The sequence below is a fragment of the Cebus imitator genome, unplaced genomic scaffold, assembly GCF_001604975.1.
Source record: "Cebus imitator isolate Cc_AM_T3 unplaced genomic scaffold, Cebus_imitator-1.0 Scaffold169, whole genome shotgun sequence".
NCBI lineage: Eukaryota > Metazoa > Chordata > Mammalia > Primates > Cebidae > Cebus > Cebus imitator.
Window position 1 is genome coordinate 3,110,681 of NW_016107484.1, and position 18,564 is coordinate 3,129,244.

At 48.6% G+C, this 18,564-nt stretch overlaps 1 long non-coding RNA gene across 1 annotated transcript in view; it reads left to right on the forward strand.

The window, feature by feature from the left end:
* The first annotated feature begins 203 nt into the window (after positions 1-203).
* LOC108315219 overlaps positions 204-18,564 on the forward strand; it is a 96,888-nt gene continuing 78,527 nt past the window's right edge. Inside the window, exons 1-2 of the long non-coding RNA XR_005202793.1 lie at positions 204-1,660; positions 2,826-2,828. This is a non-coding gene — a long non-coding RNA (uncharacterized LOC108315219). The remainder of the gene's footprint in view (positions 1,661-2,825; positions 2,829-18,564) is intronic.

The window sequence follows — 18,564 nt, forward strand, 5'->3', positions numbered from 1 at the left end:
AATGACACAGTCTCAGCTCACTGCAATCTCTGCCTCCTAGTGATTCTCAAGTGATTCTCATGCCTCAGTCTCCGGAGTAGCTGGGATTATAGACGCCTGCCACCACACCTGGCTAACTTTTTGTATTTTTACTAGAGACGGGGTTTTACCATGTTGCCTAGGCTGGTCTCGAACCCCCGACCTCAGGTGATCCACCCTCCTCTGCCTCCCAAAGTGCTGGGATTATAGGTGTGGGCCACCATGCCCAGGCTGTTATAACTAATTATTCTCCTCTTTGTCTTAGGGATATATTTAATGCCACATAATCTTCAATGCTTAAGGGATGTCCCCGAAGAGGATGAAAGAACGGACAGAGAAGTAAATAATGGGACAGGAAGAAGAAACAGTGAGAACAGGAGGGCAGTGGGCAGGAGGAAATGAAGAGAGGAAGAAAACGAGGCCAAAGTAGGGGAGAGAGGGGGCAGCTGGTGCCTGAGCTGTCCATGTCCCTGGCTTGCAGACAACATTCCCAAGGAAGCCGTGTTCCTGTTGCTCATTAGTTCCCTGGTCAACTGGCCCGTTGTCAGGCTCTTGCCTGTAGCCAGTTGAGTGTCCTCTAACTGGGAGCAGCTGAAACTTAAAGGGTTTTACATTGTGTATTGTTTCCAGAGCTCCCTTTTTCCTGTGGCTTCTGTTTTTCTTATTAAATGCTGCTGCTGATTTTGCAGCTGAAAGACAGACAGAAAGACTACTGAAGAAGGCCTTGCAACCCCTAACGCTTCAGGGAAGCAGTGGGTCTCTACGCTGGAGATGCTTTCTGGCTGCATAGTTTACAAACGAACTGGCAAGGCAAGCTGGACCTTTCATCCAAGAGTGCAGATTAATGTTGCCTCTGAGTGTTTGAAGGAGCCACGAGGTCTGACTTATGCACCGCCCTTTCTTCCTGGCAGAAGCTGATGGGCCTGTTTCTGCTGTTATATCTGGGGAGCTTCCCACCAGGAAGGGACAAGCTTGTTGTAAAAAACTTGGTGAGTTTATGTCCGGTCGGCAGTCGCAAGGAATACTGGACCACTCGGATGCTCTGGGATCCCTACATCTTTCCATTGCTTCCTGAGCCAGAGAGTATAAGAGGACAGGAAATAATTCACTCTTCTCTGCTGAAGTCCAGAAGCTGCAATGGGGTAACAGCCAGAACAGGGGGGCTGGCCTAGAGGCTTGGATTTCCTGCTTATGAGTGCACCCCGCGAATATCCAGAACTCCGTGGGCCTCCCAGGGTTGAAGCAACAAGCCACAGGTCCAGGACTTGGCTTTAGGACCCCTTGGTCCCAGCAGTGGCTGTTTGTCCACCCATATATTTGTTACTCAGCATCACTGTGGCCATTGCTGACTGATACATAGGAGGTACTCAAAAGTCACTGACCAAGGAAGCTGGGTGAGCTCACCTCCTCCTCATCACCTTTTCTCCTTTCCATGCCGTACTTGGTGGGAGTCTTCATGGACCATGGTTCTGCACGAGGTGATGTTGTGTTTGCAGAGGGTTTTTTTTTTTTTTTGCCCTTGAAGAGCACTTACGTCTGGAGAGCAAGACACATGCTGATGAGCAGGAGCTGACGGGCTTGCTGCCACGTGAGAAAGTCCTCGGATGAGCTGTCTGGCTGCGGGGAGGTGTCTGCGGCTCAGGTAGGGCGTCCCAGCCTGCTGGGTCTCTGGGTTTCGGAGTTTATTTGGTGAAACGCAATGGGGGATATCACTGTGGCCCATGGCAGGGCTGAGCTGCCAACCTGATGGCTGTTGTTAGGAATAAATGTAAATCCTGTGTCTGGATGAATAAGCCTTGCTGTGGAGCCTCCGTGTTGTAGAGAACTGGAGAAGGCCAGGCTTGCAGAGTCTGCAAGGTGGGTGTGTCTATGCGAGGAGAAATCTCTCACCCGGCGGTATTGCATTCCAAACAGGCTGGGAGGTGATGCCCAGTCTTTGTGACTTCTTTCAGACCCAGGAAACATGGGTTCTGTGTTCCCTAAAAGCACTTTGTAGACCATTTATCACGTGGGACGTGGTTACTGTGTCTACCATATGCTAGGCACTAGAAGTAACATGATGATGATGTCATGGACCTGGAGTTCAGAGAGCTCGGCGGTTAATGAGAGAGGTGATTGCAATATAGCGTGATGAATGAGATAACAGGAATAAGAAGAGGCTCACCGGCCTCAGCTTGATGGCTGGAGGGAGTCTTTTCCCAGGAGACCAGGGGGCCTTTGCAAGAAGAGGCCAGATGGGGAGGGGAGGGGTGCGGCCGGCAAAGGGAGGCTGGGGAAAACTCCATGTGCTGTGGACCTGGGAGTAATTAATTAATTTCCCCGGAAAGCAGAGGGGTGCTGTTTTTCATGCTTATTTGTAATGTATATTTCATCTTTTGTAAATTCCCCATTGTGTTTTAAAATTTCCCTTTGGGTTTTAAAAATGCCTGCCCACATTCTTTGATATTATTCCCTTCAAAGAAGGGAGTGTGGTTGGATTTAATGGTCAGGTTCTAATGAATAAGTTAAGTGAAAGTGCCTATGTGTGACTTTGAGGCTAGGCAGTGGACAGTGAACTTTCTCTCTTTCTCTTTCTCATTTGCCCTGGAGGAAGTGAGCTGCCATGTGGAGAGGCCCACATGGTGAGAGACCGAGGCGTCCAGCCAACAACCAGAAAGGAGCTGAGGCTCTCACTAACAGCAGAGGGTGTGACCTTGGAAGCCCAGGCAAGCCTTATTAATGGCCACAACCCTGGCTTACCTCCTGACTGCAGGAGACACCCTGAATTAGACCCCTAGGTTAGCCGCTCCTGGATTCCTGTCCTTCAGACAGTGTGAGATAATGTGTTTGTTGTTTAAGCTCCTGAGTTTTGGGATAACTTGTTATGCGGCAGTAGTAACTAATACATCAGTCCACGTTCCCTGCTCACTTTGTTTGAGGGAGCGTTTCTCTTTAATTATGTTTGGAAGTCCTTTACACATTAAATTATGAACCCTTGGTCACGTATGTTGCAAAAATTTTCCTATTATAATCTTGTATATGCTTTTAAAAACATATATATGTATACTTTTTAAAAACCCAAATACCTGGTAAAGGAGTTGTTAATTTCTTGTGTGCAAAAATAAAAACCCAAATACCATGTATATTTTCTGCCTTAGGTGACATTTAGAAATGTATTAGGTCGAAATTGCTAATATTCAATTGTTATTGACTGGCAAAAAAATTAGCCCTAATAGTCCCCACCACAAAATCATGTACATTTTTCCCTGTATTTTTCTCTCCACGCTTTTTTTTTTTTTTGAGATGAAATTTTGCTCTTATTGCCCAGGCTAGAGTGGAAGGGTGCGATCTCGGCTCACCGCAACCTCTGCCTCCTGGGTTCAAGTGATTCTCCTGCATCTGCTTCCCAAGTAGCTGGGATTACAGGCATGCACCACTACGCCTGGCTAATTTTGTATTTTTAGAAGAGACAGGGTTTCTCTGTGTTGGTCAAGCTAGTCTCGAACTCCCAACCTCGAGTGATCCGCCTGCCTCAGCCTCCCAAAGTGCCACTGCACCCGTCGCTTTCTCTGCACTTTTATGGTTTTATTTTTATATTAAAACTTAAGACCATTTGTTGCAGGACAGGTGAGTCCCAAAACTGGGGCTTAGCTTGGGAGGATTCTTGGCTTTGCCCAGGAAAGAATTCAGGAGCAATCTGGTGGTGGTAGTATTTTCTTCAGTGCTATTTCTCCTTGTGGAGCAGGGCTAACGCATAGTAGTGTGCCCAGAATTGGCAGCCTAGTGACTCCTGGAAACTGTGTTCATACCCACTTATACTCACTTTCAATAACATGCAAATTAAGGGGCAGGTTAATGCAAATTGAGGGGTGGATTATTTGGAACTTTCTAGGAAAGGAACAATAACTTCCGGGTCATTGTCATGGAAAGGGGTGTTAACTTCTGGGTCATTCCCATGGCATTTATAAACTGTTATGGGGCTTGCGAAAGTGTCCTAGGTTAATGAGCAGAAAGGGCAGCCAGGGATCACGGTCATAGCCATCTGCTTCTTCCTGCCTGTTTCTTTACGTTCTCCTGTCTGAATCAGATTCTGTCTCGGTCCACAGGGTAGTGGCCAGGAAATAAATCCTGCTGGTCTCCTACCTCACCTCCACCTCTCTTGGCTTCTTCCTTTACTTGTTTCTTAAATGGTGCTGTTTCCCCAACCATAATCTATTTCTATCCCCTCTTCATATTTTCCTTGATCAACCGCATGCAGCCCACACGTCTGCTTCTCCCTGTGATGATGGCTCCAGCTTCACTTCCCAGCCTGGACCCACCTCTCCAGGGTCGGCTAGGCATCTCCACTTGGGTGCCTGGAGACACCGTAAATTCCACATCTCACCGCTCAAACATGTTCTTACATTCCCGTTTCTTAGCAAACAGCATCCCTAGATGTGCAGATCCCAAATTAAAAACCCCTATACCCCGTCCTTCGCCAGCTGTCACAGGTCACCGACTCTTCTCTGAAATGTCCCCGGCACCCTGACTCCACTGTCTGTTAACATGACCACTTCCCAAGTTGAATTCTTCCACGTTTTTCTCCAGAACAACAGCCAAGGCATCTTAAGGTCTTCCTGCCGCAGTTCCGATTGACATGGAGTGACCTTTCTAGACCCCCAAATGGCTGCTGCTAACTCTACATTCCATGGTTTCACATTCCTGGCAGGACAACCTCCGAGGTTCCTGCCTTCCCATAAAGGCACAGCCACCCTGAAGCCAACCATATTGGCCTCCTTGTGGTTTCCCAAATGCCCCACGTTCCTCCTGGCCTCTGTGTTTGCTGCACGGCCCTCTCTTCCAGAAGCCCTTCCCCCTCCTTACCTGCCAACACGGCCATCTCCCAAGCTGAATTCTTCCACATTTTTCTGCACAACAACAGCCTTCGAAACTCAGCAGGAGCATCCTCTCCTACTGAAACTCAGAGCCAGCCCTTCTCAGCTTCCGCGGCCTGCCCCCACTCCTCCTCTACAGCATCCGCATCGCATGGGACTGGCTGGCACGTGTCTAGCTCCTCTCTGGGCTGCAGCTTCCGTGAAAGCTGGAAAAGGGTTATGCGAACGCCCCTTTCATGAATTACGGAGCAAGGAAGCACGGGGAGGCTACAGAGCGGATTTTCATTTCTACTGCATGACGTTGTGCACGTCACTTCTCAGGGTCTCAAAATATTTCACAAAGTTCCATGTTTCTAAGGAAAAAAAGGTAGGAATAAAAAACACGCCTAAAGAGGCTGGGTGCAGTGGCTCACACCTGTAATCCCAGCACTTTGGAAGGCTGAGGCAGGTGGATCACGAGGTCAGGAGATCGAGACCAGCCTGGCCAGCATGGTGAAACCCCATCTCTACTAAAAATACAAAATGAGCCAGGTGTGGTGGTGCATACCTGTAGTCCCAGCTACTTGGGAGGTTGAGGCAGGAGAATTGCTTGACCCCAGGAGGCAGAGGCTGCAGTGAGCTGAGATCACGCCACTGCACTCCAGTCTGGGCAACAGAGTGAGACTAAAAAAAAAAAAAAAAAATAGCCTAAAGAATTAAAAAAAAAAAAGACAAAAAAATTTCTATTGTTTCCCCTGCACCAATACATTAATACATACAGCCTAAATATTTCCTTTCTCGTATGAGGAAATCCTGTGTAAAAGGACTAGATTCATTTTTAGTTATTTGAAACACTCAATGAACTAAGGAGGTTTGTTTTTTTGAGACAAAATCTTGCTCTGTCACCCAGGATGGAGTGTGGTGGCACGATCCTGGCTCATTGCAGCTTCCATCACCTGGGTTCAAGCAATTCTCCTGCTTCAGCCTCCCAAGTAGCTGGGATTAAGGTGCCTGCCACCATGCCTAGCTAATTTTTGAATATTTAGTAGAGACAGGGTTTCACCATGTTGGCCAGGCTGTTCTTGAACTCCTGACCTCAGGCCATCCGTCCGCCTCAGCCTCCCAAAGTGCTGGGATTACAAGCCTGAGCCACCATGCCTGGCTGAACTAAGGAGTTTTGTACCAACGAAGCGATGGTGGGGTGGGAGGGAGGGTTTGGTGCGGTGGCTCATGCCTGTAATCCCAGCACTTTAGGAGGCCGAGGTGAGTGGATCGCCTGAGGTCAGGAGTTCGAGACCAGCCTGACCAACATGGAGAAACCCCATCTGTACTAAAAATCCAAAATTAGCCTGGTGTGGTGGCACATGCCTGTAATCTCGGCTACTTGGGTGGCTGAGGCAAAAGAATCGCTTGAACCTGGGAGGCAGAGGTTACAGTGAGCCGAGATTGCGCCATTGCACTCCGGCCTGGGCAACAAGAGCAAAACTCTTGTCTCAAAAAAAAAAAAAATTTTTTTTATGAGACGACAGTGTAGAAATTCCCCTATACCTCTCCTGGACAGTTTCCCTGTTATTGACATCTTGCGTTTAGCATGGGACATTTGTTACAATGAATGAGTCACTATTTATACATTATAGTGGTCCCCCGTTATCCTCAGGGAACATGTTCCAAGACACCCAGTGGATGCCTGAAACGGTAGATGCCACCAAACCCTTATATGTGTTTTCCATCTGATAGCTGAGACAGCTGCTAAGTGACTGACAGGTGGGTAGTGTCTGCAGCGTGGATACACTGGACGCAGGGAAGACTCGTGTCCTGGGCAGGACGGCATGAGATTTCATCACACTGTGCACACGGCACACGATGAGAAACATATGAATTGTTGATTTCTGGAATTTCCCATTTAATATTTCTGGGCAGCTGTTGATGGTGGATAATGAACCATGGAAAGCAAAACCGTGGATAAGGGGGAGCGCCTGTGTTACTAATCGAAGTTCATAGCTTACATTAGGATTCCCTCATTGCTTTCTGCATGCGCTGGGTTTTGACAAATGCATAGTCCTGGGCCCCCGTGGCAGTATCACATGGAATAGTTTAACGGCTCTGAACATCCTCTGTGTTCCGCCCACCCATCCCTCCATGCCCTAAACCCCTGGCAGACACTCATCTTTTTACTGTCTCTATAGTTTTGCCATTTCCAGAATGTTATATAGCTGGAATCTTATGGAGTCTTTTCAGATTGGCTTCTTTCACGTGGCAACATGTATTTAAATTTCTTCTATAGGTCCGTCTGTCACTTGATAGCTCATTTATCACTGAATAATATTCCATTGCTTCGGTGTATCACAGTTTATCCATTCAGCTCTTGAAGGATGCCTTGGTTATTCCCAGGTTTCAGCATTTATGAATAAAGGTGTCATAAACATGTGCAGGTTTTTAGGCAGAGTCTCACCCCATCACTCAGGCTGGAGTGCAATCTCGGCTCACTGCAACCTCTGACTTCCCAGTTCAAGCAATCCTCCTGCCTCAGCCTCTCAAGTAGCTGGGATTGCAGGCACCTACCATCACGCCCGGCTAATTTTTGTATTTTTAGTAGAGACAGGGCTTCATCATGTTGGCCAGGCTGGTCTAAAACTCCTGAGCTCAGGTGACCTGCCCGCCTCAGCCTCCCAGAGCGCTGGGATTACAGGCATGAGCCACCACACCCGGCCTGGGTGCAGGTTTTTGTGTAGACATAAGCTTTCAGATCAGTTTGATGAATTCCTAGGAATATGATTGCTGGATTGTATGGTAGGATTATTATCTTTGGAAGGTACTATCCAACTGTCTTCCAGAGTGGCTGCACCATTTTGCATTCCCACCAGCAACCAGTGAGAGTTCCGGCTGCTCCGTGTCCTCGCAACATTTGCTGCGTTTCGGATTTTAGCCGTTGCATGGTGGTGTGGAGTGGTAAAAACAAGTAACCGTTTTTATAAATTTAAAGAAATATAGTTTTGTGTTATTTGTAAGTTGGTTTCAGATGGATAATTAAGAAATCTAAGCATGCTCATTTATTCATTCAATAGGTATTTGTTGAGCACCTACTATGTGCCAGATACTGTTTTAGTAGCCCATGACACAGCAGCGAACAAAGTAGAGCTGAATCCTTGTCCCCTCGAAGCTGAGATTCTAGTGGGAGCAGATGGGAGATCTATAAGGTCAGCAAATAAAACACAGAGGAAGACGAGTGGGGATCAGAGCTTAGGAGAAAGAGATCAGGAAGTGGGGTACGGGGGTGCCGGGGAGGCTGTGTGCATCATCTCAGATGGGAGCCAGGAGGGGACCCTCTGGGAGGGACGTCTACATGGCTTTAGAAAGGTCAAGACAAGGAGTGGTGAGTGTAGGTGGCCTGCGTGGGGACCAGCAGCACCACAGGAGGCGGGAGTGGAGGGTACGAGGACACCTGAGGAAGGACAGCCAGCTGAGAGCAACTGGGAAGAGATGGGGGATCATGTAGGGCCTCGCGGACCATTGTGAGGACTTAAGCTTCCGCAATGAGTGAGACGTGAGCCATGGCAGAGTTTTGTACAGAGGAGTGGCGGGAACGAGTGAATGCTTTGAAAGGGTCACGTGGCATGTTAAAACATACGCCGGAGCATGTCACTCTTCTGTTTAAAGCCCTGCGGTGGTTCCTCCTGAGATGCCAGTGACCTTGGGGGGGATGGGCATCGGGTTGGATTCTAGATGCATCCAGAAGGCAGAACCAATAGGATTTGCTGACAGATGGCACGTGTGATACAAATGACAGAGCAATTGGGGATGGCTTGAAAACATTTGACTTGAACAGCTGGAAGGCTGCGTAAAGGATGGTGACTTTACACCGGGTTTCAGGTTTTTGTGTTTTGAGTCACATTCTCTGAGGCGTAGTTTAAATAAATAGCTTGAGGCGTCTTTGTGGGAATTTTAATGCCTTGCCGTGGAGTCCGGTACATTATTCAAGTTTGATGAACTCTGGCTCAAAAAAGGCCATCCCTGTGCAGCAGGACCATAGGTTTTATTTTCCAGACTGGGGCATTTCGAGTGAGAAGCCTGCTGTTTCTTATCACACTGGGCTGCCCCAGGAAAAATGGGATGTATCAGTTGCTTAGTGAGTGATGGCTCCTGAAAACCCAAAGAGTGAGGCAAGAGGCAGAGTGACAGGTGGGGGGAGAAGGGAGAGAAAAAGGTGAGGCTAGACCTGCCCAGGGGCAAAGGCGGAGGGGCCGGATGTCAGGAGGGACAGAGAGTGGAAGGCGAGGTTTCCTCCGCCCAGGAAGGTCTGGAATGGTGGGGGCCCTGCTGTGGGTTTTGAGCCCCCAAGTAGCTACCATCCTCATTTTATCTGGGATGCTCTATCATCACTTCACTTCCAGATACGTCAGCTCCAGATGGCAGTCAACGCGAGAGGCTGGACATGGGATACAGAGCTTGGGAAAAGGAAGTCTCTTATCTGGAGCTGAGGAGAAGAGCTTGTAATTGATCACGCATGCCTGTGGGGCCAGGCGTCATTTTGGAGGCCGCTCTCTTCCCTGAGACCCTAGGCTGCGGCACAGGAGCCAGAGGGGTGGACTAGGCTGAATGATGGTCCTCCCAAAGATGTGTCCGCCCAGAATCTGTGAATATGACTTTATTGGGAAAAAAGGTCTTTGTAGATGTGATTAGGTTGCCATGCCTTGAAGCAGCCACCCCAGCCTCCCCACTGCTCCAGCCACCCCAGCCTCCCCACTGCTCCAGCCACCCCAGCCTCCCCACTGCTCCAGCCACCCCAGCCTCCCCACTGCTCCAGCCACCCCAGCCTCCCCACTGCTCCAGCCACCCCAGCCTCCCCACTACTCCAGCCACCCCAGCCTCCCACTGCTCCTAGAGCCCTCCACATATGCTCCCTGCCTCAGGGCCTTCGCACCTGCTGTGGCCGTGCCTGGAACACTCCCCCCCAGCCTGGCTAACTCCCTGTAATCATTTTCTGTTGCTGCTGTCACAGATTATCACAAACTGAGTGACTTAAAACAACACACATTGATCATCTCACAGTTCTGGAGGCCAGAAGTCCAAAAGGCATCCAGAGGACTGCATTTCTTCTGGCACCCTGTGGGAGGATCTGTTCCCTGACCTTGTCCAGCATCTAGAAGCTTCCTGAATTCCTTAGCTCACGGCTCCTTCCTTCATCTTCGAATTGCACCTTTCAACCTCTGATTCTGTCATCACTTCTCGTCCTCTGACCTGATCCTCCTGATGCGTCCCTCTCTCTCTCTCTTTTTTTTTTTTTGAGATGGAATCTCGCTCTGTCGCCCAGGCTGGAGTGCAGTGGTGTGATCTCGGCGCACTGCAAACTCTGCCTCCCAGGTTCAAGCGATTCTCTGCCTCAGCCTCCCAAGTAGCTGGGATTACAGGTACCCACCACCATGCCTGGCTAATTTTTGTATTTTTAGTAGAAATAGGTTTCATCATCATGGCCAGGCTGGTCTTGAACTCCTGATCTTGTGATCCACCTGCCTCAGCCTCCCAAGGTCCTGGGATTACAGGCATGAACCACTGCGCCCGGCCCCTGCCTCCTTCTTAGAAGGGACCCTGTGATGACATTGGCCCTCCTGGATCATCTCCTATCCTGAGTTCCTTCATGCAGTCACCTCTGCAGAGCCCCTTGTACCATGTAAGGTCCATTCACATGGTCATTTACAGGCTCTGGGGACTGGGCCGTGGATCTTTGGGAGCTATGTGGGTCTATTTCACTTCCTTATCTCTCTGCATCTTTACTCAGTGACACCTTCTCAGGGAGGCCTATTTTAATTCTGCAACTCACCCCGACCCCCCAGGGCTCCCGATGCCCCTTTCTCCACTCCTCCTGTCCTGACAAGTCTATCATGTACTTACTATTGCACTGTGTCTAGTATTATTGTTATCGTGAGATGGAGTTTCCGCTCTTGTTGCCCAGGCTGGAGTGCATTGGCACGATCTCGGCTCACTGCAACCTCTGCCTCCCAGGTTCAAGAGATTCTCCTGCCTCAGCCTCCTGAATAGCTGGGATTACAGGCACCCGCCACTGCACCCAGCTAATTTTTTTGTATTTTTAGTAAAGATGGAATTTCACCATGTTGGCCAGGCAGGTCTTGAACTCCCGACCTTAGGTGATCCATCCACCTTGGCCTCCCAAAGTACTGGGATTACAGGCGTGAGCCACCACATGTGACTGTATTTATTCTTTATTATCTGTCCCTCCAGTAAAATGCCAGCCCCAGAGGGCAGGGATTTTGACTATTTTCCTGCTTCCTCAGCAGGAGCTCAGAGGATCTGAACAAGGGTGCTGTTTATTGGAAGAAAACATGAGAGCAATTAGTCAGTGCCACCCACAGGCACGCCTAGCTCAGTCCCCAGATGGATGATTCCAGAACCAGACAGCTCTGTGCCATTCTCCTGCACATGTGGCCTTGAAAGCAGCTGGCTCAGTGGCCCTGGGTTGCAGGCCTGTCCCAGCTCTGCTCTTCCTGACCTCCGGCATGGGCCTGGGTCCTTTCTCCAATTTCAAAATGATAGTAAAAGGAAATTCACAGCACTCCAGTGATGATGGGATATTTTGTAAGATACAATTTTCTAAGTCTCGATGCTTCCGATTTCTGCCATCTCGGGAGCGTTTGGCCGTCTTTGAGAAGTGAAGTCTGTGTTATTGGTCTTAATCTTGTTCATTTGTTTCTCCCGGGCCCGGATGACACTGTCAGGGCCTTGGAGACGGCTTTGGCAGGACTTCTGGGGAAAGCACCTACTGGTGATATTAAAAACCGGGGCCTTGGTCTGCTGGATTCCCAAAAATGCAGGCATTCCCAGCTGCTGGAGAGCAACCACTCAGGGCCGAGGCTGCAGCTGCAGCTGGAAGAAGAGAAGGGAAAAAAAGGGAGGAGGAGGCTTTGAGAGCAGCTTCCTGCACGGTTCCAGGAAGCCAGATTTGGGTATAACTGAATGAGGCGGTTCATGGTAAAATTAGAAAAAAAAAAAAAAAAAAAAAGGAAAAGCCACAATGGAAAAGCAGGGGAAAGAACAGTTTCTTCTAATGAGAAACCCACAAAGGCCCTGTGAGCGAATCCTCCCCTCCCCTTCGCTAGTTGTCTTTCTGCTGGCTTGCATATTTGGAGAGGGAAAAATATCCTAGGACCGAGACTTAGAACACAGAGGTTTTGTTTTACTTTTTAATTACAAAAATTTTATTTCCATAGGTTTTGGGGGAATAGATGGTGTTTTATTACATGAGTAATTTCTTTAGTGGTGATTTGTGAGATTTTGGTGTACCCGTCACCAGAGCAATGCACACTGAACCCAGTGTGTAGTCTTTTATCCTTCACCCCCTCCCACCCTTTCCCTGAGTCCCCAAAGTCCACCGTGTTGTTCTTACGCCTTTGCATCCTTGGAGCTTAGCTCCCCGCTGTGAGTGAGAACGCAGGATGTGTGGTTTTCCACCCCCGAGTTACTTTACTTAGAATAATAGTCTCCAGTCCCATCCAGGTTACTGTGAATGCCATTAATTCATTCCTTTTCATGGCTGAATAGCATTCCATCGTGTATATATATACCATGGTTTGTTTCTCCATTTGTTGATTGATGGGCATTGGGTTGGCTCCACACTTTTGCTATTGTGAATTGTGCTGCTATAAACATGCTTGTGCAAGTATCTTTTTCGTATACAGTAATGACTGCTTTTCCTCTGGGTAGACACCCAGTAGTGGGATTGCTGAGTCAAATGGTAGTTCTACTTTTAGTTCTTTAAGGAATCTCCACACCGTTTTCCATAGTACTAGTTTACATTCTCATCAGCAGCGTCGAAGGGAACATGGAGGTTCCAACAGAGCTCTGTCTCGAAGATGAGCTGTGTGACTTTGCATGGCAGGGGGCGGGAGGGCGGCGGGTAAATCACTCACCCTTTCTGATCTCATTTGCCTCATCTGTACAATGCAGGGATAGTAATTGTTTCAGTTTCTGAGACTGGGGGAAACGCAAATGAGGTAATGTACAATATTATTATTAGCATAACTATGGTTATGATTCCAGTTTTACAGGTGGAGAAACAGGGCTGGCTGGTGACAGAGCCCCGAGACTCCCGGGTCGTTACTTCTAATTTCCAGAATCCTTGCTGGATTCCTCTTTTAAAGTGACTTATCTAAACTACATTTAATGTAGTCTATTTCAGCAATTGTTTACAACTTTGAAGATTCACCTGAGTAGCAAAACTTTCCTACCTAAAGCAAATAATATCTAATTTATAAAAAGTTAACTTCTCAAGAGCATCACCTCAACCTTCAGGAGGTTCATGTCTTTATAAAGATGTGGTTTGTACTTAATATTTGGACATAAAAAGGGGGTGTTAACTAGGGAGAGGGTTAAAATAATGATTCCAGGGTGTTATAATACACATTTGGTGCTTTTTAAAAAAAAAAAAAAATTGGAGTAGAGGGGAGGTTTGGCTGGGAAGAGCAACGTTTCACCACTGAGTGGCTCAGTTAGAGCCTGAATGTGAATTGCTTATCATCTTCTATGTTCATGCCTTTTGTAATATGACCTTGAAGCTTCTCCAGTCCACAAGGTGGCAGGTATTCCCCACCTTCTGTGACTTGCCTTAGCCAGGCGGATGAGAAGAAAGTGATGATGGGCCAGTTCCCAGGCTAGGCCTCCAGGGACATTGTGTGTTTCTGCTTAATTGCTTGAGTCTTTGCCAACATTGTGAGAACAAGCCTAGTTAGACATGTGGGGCACAGGTGAGCCATGGTAGTGGCTCCTGCTGAGGCCAGCCTAGATTAGCCAACATCCAGCCAACTCCCAGACGTCTGTGAGAGCCCAACCAAGATCAGCAGAGCCACCTGTCAACCACCCCAGATGTGTGGGTGGTGAACGCTCATGGGTATTTGCCTCTGACCTTCTGCAGTTGTTTGTTTTGCAATGATAACGGACTGCTACAAGTACCAAGGCCAAATGAGTCTCAGAGGCAATTCAAGCGATTCTTGTGCCTCAGCCACCCGAGTAGCGGGGATTACAGGTGTGCACCACCATGCACTGGCTGATTATGGTATTTTTAGTAGTGACGGGGTTTCACCATGTTGGCCAGCCTGGTCTCGAACTCCTGACCTCAAGTGATTCTCCTGCCTCGGTCTCCCAAAGCTCTGGGATTACAGGTGTGAACCACCTAGCCTGGGCTGTTTCTTTAATTTGGAGGAGCGGGGGGAGCTTTGGTTCTGACTACAGAGTGCGAACAAATGTTCGTGTCTGTGGCAGAAGTAGACTAAGGTGACCCACCGTCCTGGTGTGATGTCTGTGATGGAGGGGTTTCCTCGGGTTTGAGGCTGTCAGTGCTAAAACCAGAAAGGTCCTGGGCAAACCAGGACAAATGCGCTAGCCTAGAGTGGATCCAACATGCCTGAAGCTGTTTCCTTGGGCTTGGTTCTGGCTTCCAGAGGTTCCACTTCCAGAAGTTTCCCTAATAATAGAATAGGTTAAAGCAGAGAGGAGGGAGAAGGCAGCTGTCCCCCCAGAAGGAAGGTGAGCAGTGGCTGCTAAATAACAGACTTCACCTTAATCCGGGGCCTGGTAGGTGTCCCTGGACAGCAGCCTGGACCTCTGCACATTTCCCCTTGTTGGGGCTCAATTTTCCATTGTTCTTGGGGCTTCCTGCAGGCCTGCTCTGGGCAGGCGACAGAGCTGCCTCTGCTTCTCTGATCCCGAGAAGAAAGCTGGGGTTTTGGGAACCTACGGCCTGTCGCAGCTGCCTTAGGGATCATGCAGCTTCATCCCTCACGTGAAGGTGCACAAAGCCCTGCTGTTTAGACATGTCAAGAGTGCTGGCGCCCCTCCCCTGGTTTCTGGTTGTACATGATGGCTTGAGCTTGAAGACTGTGCTGTGCAGGAGACAGATTCTGCCGCCTTCGCCACTGGAGTCTGTTTTTCAGCGCTGGCTCTGGCAGTGAGTCTGATTTTATCCCCCAGAGTGATGTCCTGTGACAGTTGGGCAGTTCCCTGAGTCGCTCAGTAAGCCGGTTGGGCCCCATCTCCCTGCCCCCTTGCAGTTTGCTCTGAACCCGGAGAGCCCTCTTGTGAGCGCAGGGCAGAGCCATGCTTCTTTGTCACCCCTCTTCCTGGCTCTCAGGTTCCTGAGCTCATCTTAGAGCTTCCTGAACACACGGGAAGCTCTACCATCCCACGCGTTCCCTCTTCCAGCCTGGTGCAGAGGCTGTGTGGGCTGACGATCAGGAACCTGGGCTCCAGGAATCTTGGTTCTGCTGCTTAGCAACTGAATTGGGCAAGTCTTTTCAGCTCTGAGATCTCAGTTTCCCCAATTACAAATAAGAAACAAGTGTGTTCTAGTTATCCATTGTTGCCTAAGAAATCACCCCAAATTATGGTGGTTAAAACAATAGTTGATTACCATTTCTCATGGTTCTGTAGTGTATTAGTCTGTTTTCATGCTGCTGATAAAGACATACCCAAGACTGGGCAATTTACAAAAGAAAGAATTGGACTCACTGTTCCACATGGCTGGGGATGCCTCATAATCATGGCGGAAGGCAAGGAGGAGCAAGTCCCATCTTACATGGGTGGCAGTAGGCAGAGAGGGAATGAGGAAGACGCAAAATCGGAAGGCCCTGATGAAACCATCAGATCTCATGAGGCTTATGTACTGCCACGAGAACAGCGTGGGGGAATCAATTATCTCCCACCGGGACCCTCCCACAACACGTGGGAATTGTGGGAGTACAATTCAAGATGAGATTTGGGTGGGGACACAGAGCCAAACCATATCATATGGTATGGGTGGACGGGGCTCTGTTGCTGTTCTTGCTGACAGTGTCTCCTGAGGCTGTGGTCAGATATTGGCTGGAGGTAAAGTCCTCTGAAGGCCTACTTGGGCTGGTGTCCAAGAGGGTGCACTCCTACAGCTGGTGATTGATGCTCCCAGCTGTGGCCTGGGAGCTCAGCTGGGGTTGTCAGCCACAGTGCCTATACATGGCGTCTCCATGTGACTGGGCTCCAAGAGGGAGTGTCCCCAGAGCAAATATTTCAAGGGAAGGGAGCAGAAACTTCTAGACCTCTTCAAAGCTAAGCCCTGGAATGGCACGACGTGATTCTATTAGTCAAAAGCTTCAAGGGGGTAGAGGCATAGTTCCCTGTGTTGGGGGGGAATGGCAGTGTGTACAGGGAAGGGACGAGTGGATGGCAGGCTCCCACAGGACATAATACATCCTGGCATATATCACAGAATGACGTGCAGCCCACAGTACTGTGGCAACGCTTTGAAGGATTCATGCAGGGGCAGCGCCTGGCTTGTGGCGTGCACTCGAGAGATGCTGCTTGCTCTCAGCATTCATTGTTAAAGAAGCAGAGGCTGGCCGGGCGCGGTGGCTCAAGCCTGTAATCCCAGCACTTTGGGAGGCCGAGGCGGGTGGATCACGAGGTCAAGAGATCGAGACCAGCCTGGTCAACATGGTGAAACCTCGTCTCTACTAAAAATACAAAAAACATTAGCTGGGCATGGTGGCGCGTGCCTGTAATCCCAGCTACTCAGGAGGCTGAGGCAGGAGAATTGCCTGAACCCAGGAGGCGGAGGTTGCGGTGAGCCGAGATCGTGCCGTTGCACTCCAGCCTGGGTAGCAAGAGTGAAACTCCGTCTCAAAAAAAAAAAAAAAAAAAGAAGGAGAGGCTGGAAGAGTCTGCACACATGTATCAGTCTCATCAGGCAGAAGTAAGGCTGGAATCTAGGGTGCCCCATCAGCTAAAGCCAAGCTCTCGAGTGCTCCAGAGAATAACCAAAGACAAACTCAGGAACAGAATACTAATCCTAATAGTTATAGGCGTTATATATTATCTAATGGACATATTATCTAATACGATAACTGTAGTAACAGTTGTAGGCATTGTATATCCGCTAATAGAGAATAATATAACTGTGTAATAGTAGCTATATTGTATATTATCTGATGGAGAATAATATAACTATAATCATAATAGTTATGAGTATACTATATAGAAAATATAACTATTTTATTAATTATATGCTATATGGTATATATAATATAATAATTATTATTTGTTACGGTTTGGCTGTGTCCCCACCCAAATCTCATCTTGAATTGCACTCCCGCAGTTCCCACATGTGTGGGAGGGACCTGATGGGAATGAACTGAATCATGGGGTGGTTTTCCCCATCTTGCCTTCCTGGTAGTGAGTAAGTCTCACGAGATCCGACGGTTTTATAAGGGAGAGTTTCCCTGTACAAAGTCTCTCTTTGCCAGCCACGGTGTAAGATGTCCCTGCTCTTGCTTCATCTTCTGCCATGATTGTGAGGCCTCCCCAGCCATGGGGAACTGTGGGTCCATTAAATCTCTTTCCTTTACAACTTACCCAGTCTCAGGTATGTCTTTACCAGCAGTGTGAAAACGGGCTAATACGGTATTCCATATACTACATTACGTGTAATATGTATACTATATGTGCCTTCTCATGTGGAATGTAGAATACTCTACCTGCTATCATTGTTGATCGTCCTTATCACAGCCTCGTTGCCTGTGTAGAGCTGGGAAACGATACAGTCACAGGAAGCCTCTTCTTGCCTCCCTGACGGCAGAAGCATTTTCTGCTTTGCAGACCTTGCGGGGAGGGTGAGCAGAGGCCTGGCTGATTATGGGCAGTGCGGGGCCATCTCGACTCACCACACACCTTGCGCATTGACCTTCCACAGTCCTGCAGCGCCCTGCTCCCCAGCTCTGCAAGCCTCTGCTATCTCGCCCAGCCTGGGCAGTCTGCAGGTGGTCAAGATCCACCTGCACTAGCACCACGAGGCTGCCTTGGGGTCCACACGCTCCAGGGCTGATTTTCACAAGTACTCACCATTGGTGCTGCCTTTGTTATGTCTAAAAAATATGGTAACTTGTGGGATGGGGCCCACACACAGAACTGCTCAGGTAGAGACTGGAGGGCAGAGAAATAGTGGCAGAGATAAGAAACCATGATGGCAAGAATACTGAACAGAGCAGCAAGCGCCGGCTTTACCACTTAATATCCCACAATCGTTGCCATCACTTCCCCCCATCCCAGCCCATCTGACAGGTGAGATGATGGAGTCAGAGAGAGGGAAGAATTTACCACATTCACATGGCTAAGAAGTGACAGCGCCAGACCCCCCCATGGAAATTGGTCTAATTCCAAAGCCCCTCCGCTGACCATCCTCTTCCACAAAACTGTCAATCTGTACAAATACATAATTATTGAGTCCAACGGAATTTTTATTATATTTGCCCTTTTCACATAACAGTTTTATTTTTTTGAGATGGAGTCTCGTTCTGTCACCCAGGCTGGAGTGCAGTGGCATGATCTCAGCTCACTGCAACCTCTGCCTCCTGGGTTCAATAGATTCTTCTACCTCAGCCTCCTGAGTAGCTGGGACTACAGGCATGTGTCACCACGCAGGGCTAATTTTTGTATTTTTAGTAGAGACGGGATTTCACCATATTGGACAGACTGGTTTTGAACTCCTGACCTCTTGATCCACCCGTCTTGGCCTCCCAAAGTGCAGGGATTATAGGCATGAGCCACCGTGCCTGGCTGACATATTTTATTAAGACTCATTCCAGTCCTTAGTCTTTGGAAACATGATTTTAATTGCTATATAATATTCACACACATGAATGTACTATAACTTCTTTACTTTCCTTTTTTTTTTTTTGAT